The sequence below is a fragment of the Vulpes vulpes genome, chromosome 2, assembly GCF_048418805.1.
Source record: "Vulpes vulpes isolate BD-2025 chromosome 2, VulVul3, whole genome shotgun sequence".
In the NCBI taxonomy this organism is placed as follows: Eukaryota; Metazoa; Chordata; class Mammalia; order Carnivora; family Canidae; genus Vulpes; species Vulpes vulpes.
In genome coordinates, this window is record NC_132781.1 from 157213477 (window position 1) to 157226135 (window position 12659).

Here is a 12659-nt window from a genome sequence, read left to right on the forward strand (position 1 = left end):
CCCCGAGTTGGGCCTGGCTCTGCGTGAACCCTGCCCAGACTGACTCCAGGCCTGCCCGGCCCCCTCACCCACCCTTCGGAGCTGCTGGGCTCCAGGGGACCTCCACGGCCGGGCCATGGGTCCTGTGACCGCCAGCCGTGCTTCCTCCCCCGCGTGCTGCCCTTCGCTGCACCCTGTTCCCCTTCCCCCCGCATCCCCCCACCCCCACCCCCCCGGGAGGGGAAGGGGAAGAAGACAGCTCTGGGGCCGACGTAGGTTGCAGTCCTGGCGCCATCCCTTCCTAGCTGGGTGGCCTTGAGAAGCTCGAGCCACAGCTTCCACTTCTGTGAAACGGGAGCGGCCGTATCTCTCGCAGGGGTTTGTGATGAGGGTTCATGAGGCCGGTGGATATGAAACACCTGGCCCAGGGTCTGGCACTGGGAGGGGGCGCAGGACGGGCTTCCCCTCGGTTCTGTTGCTCAACGAAGCCCAAGGATGTCCTCGATGTGGCCAGCAGGGGGCGCCAAGGGATCGCTTACCAGGGGCAGATGGGGGCCAGGGAAGGGGCTCGGGTGCTGGGCAGTCAGAGTACGGGGTGACCAGGGCGTGCACAATCCGGGGTCCGGCCAGGGTGAGGGACACATGGAGGAGGCTCCACAGCACTGGGGCCTGAGCATCCCGGAAAGGCCTAGGAAAGCGTCCCTGGGGCGGGGAACTGCAGGTGCAAACGTGCAGGGCGGGTGGGGGACCCTGGAATTGGGAAGGTAGCAAACAGTTGTTTTTGTTTTTAAGATTTTCTTTCTGTACTGAGAGTGTGTGTGCAGGAGCCGGGGAGCGGCAGAGGGAGGAGGAGAGGGGATCCCAAGCGGACTCCCCGCGGAGAGCAGACCGAGGCTCCCTCTCAGGACCCTGGGATCATGAGCGGAAATCCTGACCTGAGCCGCGCAGGCGCCCGCCCACAGCTCTGGGTGATGGGAAGTGACAGGGTGGCGATGAGGCCAGAGGCCACGTGGCCTTGAATGCCGGACCAAGGGGCCCAGAGGACTTGAAACCCAGACTGCCATTGAGAGAAGCTGGGGTTGCTGGTGGAGAGCAGCGGGGCAGCGTCGGCAGGGAGGGGAGGGTCAAGGAGGACAGTGGGCAGGCCTGGAAGGAAGGGGGCGAGGGGGGCATCTGGGTGACAGGCCTGACGGGATGTGGGGCTGAGGGGGGTCCAGCCCCGGGACGGGGTGAGGCAGCCCCCCTCTGAGGTAGGAGTGCAGGGGGGAGAGCAGCTTGGGGTAGGCACATGCCCTGGCCTCCCCAGGACGGTGGTGAGCGCACCCGGGGCTGCCCTGCTTTTCCTGACCTTGGCGCTAGGCTGTCTGGGGCCACCCAGGGGCGGTGACTCACACCCCGTCCCTAACCCCACCCACCCGGTCTGGCTCCGGGCTGCCGGGCTCCGCGGTCCCCCACCAGTCGGCCCCCTCCCCTGCGCAGCCCCCTCCACCCCGTCGGGTCTGGGAGCCCGAATGCGCCCCCTTCCGTCTTGTCTTCGCCTCCCCTCGGGCTCCTGCCCTGTCTCCTCCCGCCGCCGCCGCCGCCGCCACCGCCACCGCCACCGCAGGGCCGCAGCCACAGTTCAGCACCAAGGTCAAGAGCTTCGCGCCGAGCTGCTTCACCTCCTCTCTCTACTTGGGGCGCGGGTTTGGGCTCTCCGGCCTCGGTTTCCTCATCCGCACAGTGGGGACGCCAGTAGTTCGGGCTTCGCTACCCTGACCTGAGGAGTCAGGGGTGCGGCCCCAGCTCCCGGTGTGCTCCAAATCGGGGGGCGCGGGCAGGGATTAGTCATTAATGGGGACCGTATCCGAGGATGTGGGGTCGGCTTTCTGCGCGGAAGATGGAGTAACCGGGGCCGGCCCGACAGATGTCCGGACTCTGCGTGGTTGCCAGTTGCTCCCCTGAGCCTCAGCGCCCCGGCTTTGCTGGGATCCACGGTCCTTTCATCAAGGGGCTTGGGCACCCCCACCCATGTCCCTTTACTCCCCGCGCACGCATCACTGCTGCTGGAGCCCTGGGGCTGTTGTGGCGGGTGCACAACCTGCCTTTGCCCCTTTGCCTGCCGAGTCCCGCCAGCACCCCATGGGGGGCCAGGCCTCTGGGCTGGGCCCTGACCTACCCCGACCTCTCGGGGCTCTAAGGTGGGGCCACGGAGGCTGAGGATGACTCTGGCCTCTGGGATCAAAGTATCTAACGCTGTTTCTCTTGTGCCCGAGCCAGCTGCATGCTCACTCCGGGTTCTGAGGTGGGGAGGGCAGGCCAGGACACTGACCTGAGGCTGGAATTAGGGCCCGGGTTGGGGGCGCCGGGCTCCGGGAAGCACTGGACTCTACTTAGGAATGACTCCGGTGGTGGAAATGGCAGCCAGAGGTTTCTCCAGATGCAGGAGGCGGGAGGCCTCCCGTGGAGGGCCTTGGGCGTCTGGCCGACCTGACACCCATCTCCCCTGCCCCAGAGCTGGTACCTGTCCCTCCAGGTCCCGGGTTCATCGCCTGTAGAAGGAGGACAAAGCCTCACCTATTGCTGTGAAGAGGCTGTCATGGCTTCTAAGGTGCCTGGCATAAGACCCATGCCCATTAGGAAGGGTCCTCCCCTGTCCCCCAGCAGCTGGGGTGTCCCTGAGCATCCATGGCTAACCCAGAGGTGACTTTGCCAAAGAGACGGCCACAGGCCCAGGCCCGCCCAGCACCGGGGGACTGGGACCTGGATGTTCTCTACTGCTTGGGCCACAGGGGGTACTTAGCCAGGGACCCTGGAATGTAGAGGTCCCTCCCTCCCTCCCTGTACCCGCCCTGCCAAGGGGACAGCCAGGGACGGAGCCTCCTGAAATAACCAGATCTGGTTAGTGAGGCTAATTTTAAAAGCCACTCTGGCTGCCCCATGGGCCCTTCTGGGAAGCCATGAATGTCCCTGTGTTGCCCTGGGACACGGGGTGAGGGGGGAACAGCAGGAGCTGAGGATGGACTCCCACCCCTGTGAGCACAGGAGACCCCCAGCTGCCTGCCACAGGGCCTGCCCACCCCAGGACCCAGAGCCCCGGGTCCAATGTTGGGGCTCAGGGGCCCAGCCTCTGCCCCGGTCCACTCAGGGCAAACCCTGGTGGGCTCTCTGGACCCTGCAGGCCCTGCGCTGGTCTCCACAAAGCATGCTGGGCAGGGGCCACACGTAAGCTCTCTGGCTCTGACTCGCCTCCCTCCCGCGATCTCCACTGCTCACTCTCCATGTCCCTTTATCTCCGGATCTCTGCCTCTCTCTGTGCATGACACCCGAGGTCCCTTTTTGCAGGGGTGGCTACGTCCCCCTCTCTCTGGGCCCATCACGAAGGAGGTCAGACAGCATTCCTGAGGAGTTATAGGCTGGACCATGCATACCAACTGGGAGTCATGTCCTCCTGAGCACTGGGGACCCGCTGGGAAGGACAGCAGTCCTGGAGGCAGACGGAAGCTGTAGCTGGGCAGGCAGGGGCCACGTCCAGGCACGACGTGGGCCATCTGGACAGGCCAGATGCCAGCAGAAGGAATGAGCTCCAGGGGTAGGGTTGCCAGATTTAGCAAGTAGAAACACAGTGCCCAGTTAAACTTGAATTTCAGATAAACAAGAAATAATTTTTAGTTTAAGTATACCTCATGCAATATTTGGGACATACTTATACTAAAAAATCATCCCTTGTTTATTTGAAATTCAAGTTTAACTGGGGCATCCTATATTTTAACTGGCAACCCTAGCCTGGGGAGGCTCCAGGAGTGAGCCGAGAGGTTTCTCAGGAACAGCGGGCTTCAGAGACCGCGGGAGCCCCAGCCTGGGGGGCATAGCATGACCGTGCCCTGGCTCACGGTGGGGGCACACCTCCTGCCCGCAGGGAGATTTCAAATTTCTGGGGGTAGGGACCGTCCTTGGGAGCCTGGGGGCAGGGGGCCATGACCCTGACACCAGGCACCACCTATGCAACCATAGACCTCAGAAGGGAGGGGCTGCGTGCGTTGTGCTGACCCGCAGTGCCTGACCGGGCCCTGCGCATAGTAGGGGCTTCATAAAAATCTGCTGAATGAATGAAGAATCCTCCCGACCCATCCCCATGGGGACCGATGCTTGGCCAGCAGGGGGCTCCAGCAGCCTACCTCCCCAGCTCCTTGGCGCTAACGGGTGTGTGCAGCGCCCCGACCCTGGGGGCTCCCCAAAGTGAGCTGCAGAACGGGAGTGAAGGGCAGAGGGGACCGGGAGACGGGACCCATTTTTCTCTATTGCACCCCTGTCCCGGACTCCACTCTCCACTCAGGGGTCAGCCTGGGCAAGAGTGTGGTGGCGTGTGGGGACTAGGGAAAGGTGACATCTGGCTTCTGGCATTGGGGGGTTGCCTGGGACTAAAGTGGAGGGGCAGGCCACAGAGGTGTGTCAGGGCTCCTTCGAGGGGCACTCGGCAGCCAGGGGGAGCTGCTGGCCTCATCCCCACTGCAGGGATGACACGACCCAGGTCCCCCCTCCCCACTTCATTCTTTCATTCATTCGCTTGCTGACTCACCCATTGTCACCATTTGCTGAGATGACCTCACTTGGGGTCTTGTGCAAAAGGACCTGAACAATTTGTCTGGGCTCAGTGGGAGCACACCTGTTCCACGGCCCGCACCACCCCTGGCTCTCTGTGCGATCCTGGGCAAGGGACTGAGGACCTGGGTCGTGTCATCCCTGCAGTGGGGATGAGGCCAGCAGCTCCCCACTGGGGTAGCTGAACAGGGGGCCGGGGCCTGCCCACAGCAGGTGCTGCAGGAGGCAGGCCATCCTGGTCACCGTTATTATCAGTGTCCTCGTGAGGTCCCCGCGTGCTGGGCAGGGAGCTGCCACCGGCCCCTGAGGCCCTGGCTTCATGGCCAGCGTCACACTGAGGTTTCATCGTCTAACCCCCACCCCTGCATCCGTCTTTCTCAAGGAAGGTCATCTCTTTCAAGGATCTTCTGGCTTCTAGATGCAGTAAGGAATCCTTGGGGGGGGGGGGGGGGCGGCCGGGAAGCAAGAGGTAGGGATGGAGCTTGGAGGGGTCATCAGAAGGTAGGGCGCGCACCTGGCCCCCTCTAACTGCAGTGCGAGCTGGAGCTTGTCTCTTCCTGCCCCCAGGCCTCGGTTTCCCCAGTGGTACAGCAAGGGTGTAGGGCTGGACACCCTCCATGCCCTGGAAGGGGCCTTTCTGTGTGTCATCCTGTTAGTAACGGTTTAGCCTGTAATCACATCTGCCCTGGGAAGAACTAACACAGCGTTTCTTTAAATGGGGCTCTAATTGCGGCTTGTAGTGGAGTCAGATGCTCCCCATCCCCCAGCTGGTCTGAATCAGAGAGGCTGTCCCGACCTGCCCTGCCAGGCCCAGGAGTCCCCTGGGATGGCTCTAGCTGTTCCCTGGTCGGTGACGGGTCAGGGACTGACATCTCCTGAGGACCTACTGTGCGCCGGGCCCTTTCCATCCTAAGGACTCTGGCTCATCTCACTACAGCTCTGGGAGGTGGGGGCCACTGAAACCACTTTACAGAGAGAAAAATGTTCGGGGAAGTACAGTCACTTACCCGAGGCTGCTCGCTAGGATGAGGCAGGGCTGGGATTTGAACCCAGATCTGTTTGATTCCAGGGCTTTGTTCCCAGCCTGAAGCTGAGGAGACACGCCCCCCACCCCGGCTCAGTCAAACCTCCCTCCTGGGGGGCTCTGAGGGAGCACCAAGCACCGCCCGAGGCCCCCGCCAGTGCCCCTGTCGCAGCTTTCTCTGTCCGCATGTGACCACAGCCATTCTGCTCCTTCCCCAGCGGTTGGGATGGAGAACAGGGTGTTAGTGGACGTGGCCAGAGGCAGCTCCCCTCTCCTGGGGTGGGGCAGGGGCCTGCGGTTTCCCTGTTTGTTCTGGAGATCCCAGCCGCTTCCCCGAGGAGACAGCTAGCGGTTCCCAGGCCGCAGCCCCTCGGGTGGAGCCAGACCACGGCTGGCCAGCCTGGGAGCACTGCCCACCAGCCCCACTGGGCTGTGCCAGGCCCTGGCGCTGGGTGGTCTGGGCAGGGGCCAGGGTGGGGGGGCTCGATCTGGGCTGTGCGACAGGAGCCAGGACGGGAACCAGGCTCGGGGCTGCCCTGCCAGGGACTTGGGGCTGGGTGGGGGGTAGAGACAGGCATGGGGCAAACATTGCCTTGTGGGGAACCCAGGAGGGAAGGCCCCAGCCCCCAGTTCCCTCTGAGGGCCTCAAGAGAAACATTTACCCGCCCCAGGATTGTCTCTGTTGGATGGTTTCAACCCAACCACTGAGTTGGTTGAGACAAAAGCCTACCTGAGAGCCTGGTGGAGAAGTCAGGGTGGCAGGCGGAAGACCTAGATCCCAGCTCCGCCCTCCTCTGGACCTCAGTTTCTCCATCTGTACAACAGGAAAGGGACAGGAACCCATACCTGACCAGAGCTCCTCCGCCTGGGTAGGCAGTAGGTGAGGGGTGGGTAGCCCAGGCTGGAAAGATCGCAGTTGTTCCCAAATTCACTTCCAGAAGCCTCTGGCACCACCTCCTCCCTGCCCAGCACACACCTTGGACGAGACCCAGAGGTGAACACCTGCCGGAGTGGAAAGAGCTCCTGTGGGTTTTGGAGTCTGACAGCCCCCGGTTCAAATCTTGGCCGCTGGCTGTCTGTGATTTGGGCACATCCCACTCTCTCTGTGCCCTACAGCTTTAAGTACCATGGTGACCTCCTTCTCTCTCCAGCTGGGCTCTTCCACGGAACTCCAGACTCTTCCTTCCCAGCGACCTATGGGCACGTCCGCCCCCAAGTCCGATGGGCATCTCTAAGCTAACGTGGTCCAAACCGCGTCTGTATTTTCCCTCCACATCTGTTCCCCCATATCTATAAATGGCACTGCACCCAGGTGCCCAGGCCAAAAATCAGGGGGCATCCCTGCTTCCGCTATTTCCTCTGCTCCCCACAGGGAGCCCATCAGCAAGCCCTGCTGGCTTTAACTACCAAACATGTCTGGGATCCAGCTGCTTCCCGCCACCACCACACTTTGCTGGTCCAAGCCACCGCCACCTCCACCCCCAGCAACAACTGCCCTCCGGCATCTCCTCCTGGCGTTCCCGGTCCCTTCCCTGCACAGCAGCCAGAGCGATCTTTCCTAAGCGTAAACCGGACCACATCACCCATTGTGCTGTGTGACTTCAACTTGTTATCTGACCGTCTCTGGGCTGCCTTCCTCCCTGGCTTCCAGCCCTGACCTTTGGCAGGGGGACAGTGCAGCCCCAGGAGATCCCTCAGGAGAGGGGGGCAAAGGGCCCACGAAGCATCAAAACCTGCCGCGAGGTGGACGGTCAGGACCTGCTCGTGCCCAGATAGCAGGCGGCAGCTGCTCGGCCTTGGCCCAGAGCTCTGGCAGGCAAAGGGATGACTGGTCACATCTCAGGCTCCTCCGGATCCTGCCTCCAGACCCTCCCCCACCCCGGCCCAGCCAGGCGTCCACAGGGCACAGCCTCTTCGCTGCCCTGGTTTCCCAACCAGGTGACCTGAGTGAGGCTAATTCCAGGGCCCTAAGCCAGAGTGTACAGGCCCAGGTTGACCTCGGAGACCCCGGAGCCAGCCCCCCTGCACGGGCAGGCGCAGGCAGGGGCTCTGCTGGAGGCTTAGGGTCATTCCCCACCAGGACGAGGGCACAGGCCCCGCAGGACAGGAGCTCCACCAGTGAGGTCTCTCCCCTGCCACCTTCACAGCGTTACATTCCTGAGTCCTCCTCGCTGCTCCTTACCCTGCTATCGGGATGATGAAATCCCCCACTCGGGAGCCGCAGCACTTGGCTTCCCATTCTTCACCCCTTGTTAGTGGTGTGGCTTTGCTTAAGTCACCAATTTCTCTCTGCTTCTGTTCCTTCATCTGGAAACCGGGGATAGAAACAGGCCCGCCCTCTGGGAGTGGGGGGTGGTGGTAAAGGGCTAGGTGCCTGTGAGGCAGTAGGAGCAGTGCTGGCACTCTGGGGACCCCATAGAAATGTTGGCCAGTGTGCCCGCAGCTCGGGTTCTGATGATCTTCAGTCCCTGCTCCAGCGGGTAGGAGGGACAGGTGGCTGCGGCTGGTGGCGGACCCCAACCAGCCTACCCCCCACCCCCACTGCTTGCCTGGTGGGGCCCATGTGTCCCCCCCATCCTAAGGCCGGTGCAGATGGCTGAAGAGCCAAAAGAGGGCCTGGAGCCATGGTCGTGGCAGCAACACAAGGAAGCCACCCAGAAACTTGGGAGACCAAATCCCCTTCTGAGAACTTAATCTCCCAGGCCCCCCACCCCCACCCTCAGATCGGCTGGTGCTAGATCTCACTGGGAGGTCTTGGGTTAGCCACCAGGGCTAATTATAAACTCCGCGGGCTTGGGGCTCTTACTACCCCATCGAAGGGCTTCTGCGGCTCCTGCGACCTGGGTTGTTGGCCTTGGAGAGATTAGCACCCAGAGGCCAGGGAGGGGATACGGGCTGCAAGTCCAGCAGGCCTAGGTGCAGCCTGCAGCTGGCACTTTCAAGCCGTGGCCCCAGCAGGTCCTGCTCTGCCAAGCCTCTCCTTTCTCATATGCAAAACGGAGATGGTATTTTCTAGCTCACAGGATGGTGGGGGGCTTATATGTGACAAATGTACCCTCAAGGTGGCAACTTCACTACCATGTCTTGAGTGCTTCGGTGGGTGTGCGGTGCAGAGGGGGTATGTTACTCTCTCCTTCCCTCAATCTCAGAGCACACAATTTGCTGATGACCTTTTCATTCATGAGCTGGTCCAGCTTCTTGACAAACAGGACTAGGACTCCCAGGCCCATACTTGAGGTTTGTCCCAGGCCCCCCACCTGCCGTCTCCAGGGCCCCAGCTTCTTCTGCATCGTCTACTGTAGTAGATTCCTTGGGCAGCCAAGATGATCTCTTAAAAAGTGATGTTTACTCCCCAGCTCCAGAACCTTCCATGGCTCCCCAGGGTGTTCATGGTCTACTTCCAGCTTCTTGGAATGGCATTTAAGACCCTCCTGCCCCCACGTCCCCACGATGTCTCCTTCTGCAGTCTCCTCTGTACCCTCACGTCCCACCTCAGGGCTCCTCGGCCTGTCAAACCCCAGCTCACTTGTTGCCTTTTCTGCCTCTATGCCTGCCCCATTGTGCCCCCTCCCCCTGCTAGGTAGGTGCCCCCTCCCTGCCCCCATAGCATCTTGCTTTTCTGCTGCACTGAGACAGCTCCTGGCAATCTGGGTCATGAGATAGGAGCTTTCCCAGGACAGAGGCCTTCCCGTTCATAGCCATCTCCCGGGCATAGCACGGAGTAAAGCAGGGGCCCTGAGCTCATTACCATCTGTCCGAAGGGGCTTAGTGCCAGAGCACTGGAGTGCTGGGGACTGTGCCAGAGCACTGGAGTGCTGGGGACTGTGACAAACAGGGGAGCCATATACCCTGGATGGGCAGCCATCTCTTGGCTCTGATCAGCCATTGCCCTGCAGAAACGTGGGGCAGTACATTTTTTGAAAAAGCCAGAGACTTCATTTCTCAGCCTCTTATGCATCTACATGGGGTCATAAGACTAGTTCTCACCAATGGATCATGGGTGGAATTGATGTGTGTCACCTCCAGGAAGAAGTAGTTAAAGAGAAGCGCCCCCCCTCCCCCGCCAGCCATCAATGTGCTGCTTGGACAGAACTTCAGTAGCTCTGGGGAGACAGAGCAGAGCATCCAGGACTTGGAGGAGGGCAGAGCCACAAGGTGGAAAGAGCCTGGGTCCCTGTCACCTGACCAGAGGCACCACCGGATGTTTGAGATAGAAATAAACTCTTTTTAAACAAATTTTATTGGGAAACCTGGGTGGCTCAGTGGTTGAGTGTCTGCCTTCAGCTCAGGTCATGATCCCAGGGTCCTGGGATCGAGTCCTGCATTGGGCTCCCTGCAGGGAGCCTGCTTCTCCCTCTCCCTGTGTCTCTCATGAATAAATAAAAATAAGTAAATAAAAAATGAAAATCTTTTATTTAGCAGAGAATAAGGGAGCAGAAGCCAGGGGAGTGGCAGAGGGAGAGGGAGAAGCAGGCTCCCCACTGAGCAGGGAGCCCAACACAGGGCTCGATCCCAGGACCAGGTCCCAGGACCCTGGGATCATGGCCTGAGCCAAAGGCAGACGCTTAACCGACTGAGCCATCCAGGCACCCAGAAATAAACTCTTATTGTGCTAAGTTCTGGATTTATCTGTAACACAAGGCAGGATTATGTGGATGAATAGAAGTGGATTTGTCAGCCCCTCTTTTTTCTTCTTCCTGAGAAAGCAGCTGAAGGCACTGGAAACCCCTGTGTTGTGGGCAGATGGTCACCACTAGCTTCTTTTTTTTTTTTTTTTTTTAAGATTTTATTTATTTATTCATGAGAGATACAGAGAGAGGCACAGACATAGGCAGAGGGAGAAGCAGGCTCCATGCAGGGAAGCCTGACATGGGACTCGATCCTGGGTCTCCAGGATCACACCCTGGGCTGAAGGCGGTGCTAAACTGCTGAGCCACTGGGCTACCCACCACTAGCTTCTAATGGGGGTGGTGGATGGAGCTGGGACCTCTGGCTTGCCCTCTGGCATGGATTATAGTTACAATAAGGGTGACCAGTGACATGAGAGCATGGGGGGCCCAGCTTGGGTGAGGTGGGCAGGGGGTGTCTGAGCACGGTGGATTCTTCTTGAAGCCCATGGCCCAGACTCAGGGTGGGAAGAGCTTTCTGCTCTGTGGGATAGAAGTGCTCACTACGTGCTTGACACTGCTGCCCTGGGCTCTCCACCTTCAGGTGCAGGGATGAAGCAGCAGCAGAGTTAAAGAACTTGCCCTGGGTCACAAACACATGCTCCCGCTTGTCTTGGGCTCCTGGGCCATGCTTTCCAACCCCCTTAGTGTGTCCCAAAGTTTAACAGATGCTGTGGGTGCCCTGTTTGTCTCTCTGAGCATCTCATGTTCCAGAACATGCCTGGGGGCTTTCTTTCAGTCCTCAGAAGCAAGTTGGAAGTGCCAGAGTATTCTCTTTCCGGGAAGCAGCCCCCATCCAACAAGAGTAGAGTTGGGGAATAAACGTCCCAGCTCCCTTGCCTGGCAGTGGGAGGATTGAGGCACATCCTCTACTGGGTCTCCCCATGGCCCAGGGTGGGCTTGAGCCCTATCTGCCCCTGATGGCAATCTGCTTCATAACTTACCTTTTATCAGCTTCCTTTCTCTGTCCTACCTCCCCGCTCTCAGCCTGGCAGGTGCCTTCTGTACTCTTTCACAAACCACTTGTACACAAATCTCAGGGTCTGCCTTTGGAAAACCCAACCTAAGACACAAAGTATGGGTTTGTACCCTGAGTCGCGGAAGTTGATTCCAGGTGGTACTGGTGAACTTTTAAAACTTGACTGCTCACCTGTGAATTTGAACCAGTGTTAGGAAATAATAGTAGAAGTAGGACAAACATTGTGATGGTGGTATGAGGGGATGTCTTCGCCCTGGCAAGAATGTAAGAGTGCAGTTTTTAATTTTCTATCCCAGCATTAGCATGGCTGTGTTTCCCTTTTTTTGCCAGGACTGCTGGGAAGTTCAGAGAGAAAGGCTGCTCGATTGCATTTTCTCCCTGAAGGATGGCCCACTTCTGACATGGTCTCTCATCTTTCCGAGCTCACACTTGACAGTGTGTTGAGTCACTAGCATTGGCTGCGTCAGAATTTTGTTGGCAGGAGGTTGGAAATGTATTATAAACAAATAAAGAATGTCATCAAGTATAGAGCTTTGGAATGGAATGTGCTGGAATTCGAATCCAAGCCCCACAGCTTAGGGGACCTTGAGCAATCACACTACCTCTTGGACTCTTGAACTCGGCATCTATACATGAGGATGACAGGAGCCTACTTCCTAGTGAAGGTTAAATGAACCGAATCCATAACAAGCATCAAGCACAGAGCTTGGCAGATGGTAAATGATCACTGTGAATTGTTATGATGGTTACCATTCTAGGGACTGTCATCCCAGTAAGGCGAGGAGCAAACCTGTATACCCCAATGTCAGGGGCAATCCTGAGTCTAGTACCTGGGCCTGATCATCAGGAAGAGGAAAGAGATCACAATGGCCAAGAGAGGTCGAAGCTCTGTGAAGGCAAGGAGTCGGTCTGTGTTCTTCACCACAAAATTCTTAAGACCTGGTACAGACACGCTCAACACAGCTCAACACAGCTGACCCTTGAACGCAAGGGTTAGGGGTGCCAAACTCCTGCAGAGGCAAAAATCCATGTATAATTTTTGACTGCCCCCAAATTTAACTACAAACAGCCTCCTACTGACTGGAAGCCTTACTCATAATATAGTCAATTAATACATATTTTGCATATTGTATGTAGTCTAGACTGTATTCTTACAATGAAGTCAGCTAGAGGAAAGAAAATATTAAAAATCATAAGGAAAATACAGTTACAGAACTGTATTCATCCAAAAGAATCTGCAAATAAGTGGATCCATGCCATTCACACCCATGTTGTCAAGGGATTTGTTGAATGAATGAATGATGAATGAATGAATGATCAGACAGCCCCACTGGGCCAGGGCATGTATCTCTGTGCATAGGCGCCGTGCGGTGAGGGTGTCACAGGGCCCTGGGAGGGTTTCTTGCTGTGGGTTTCAGGGCCCAGAGGC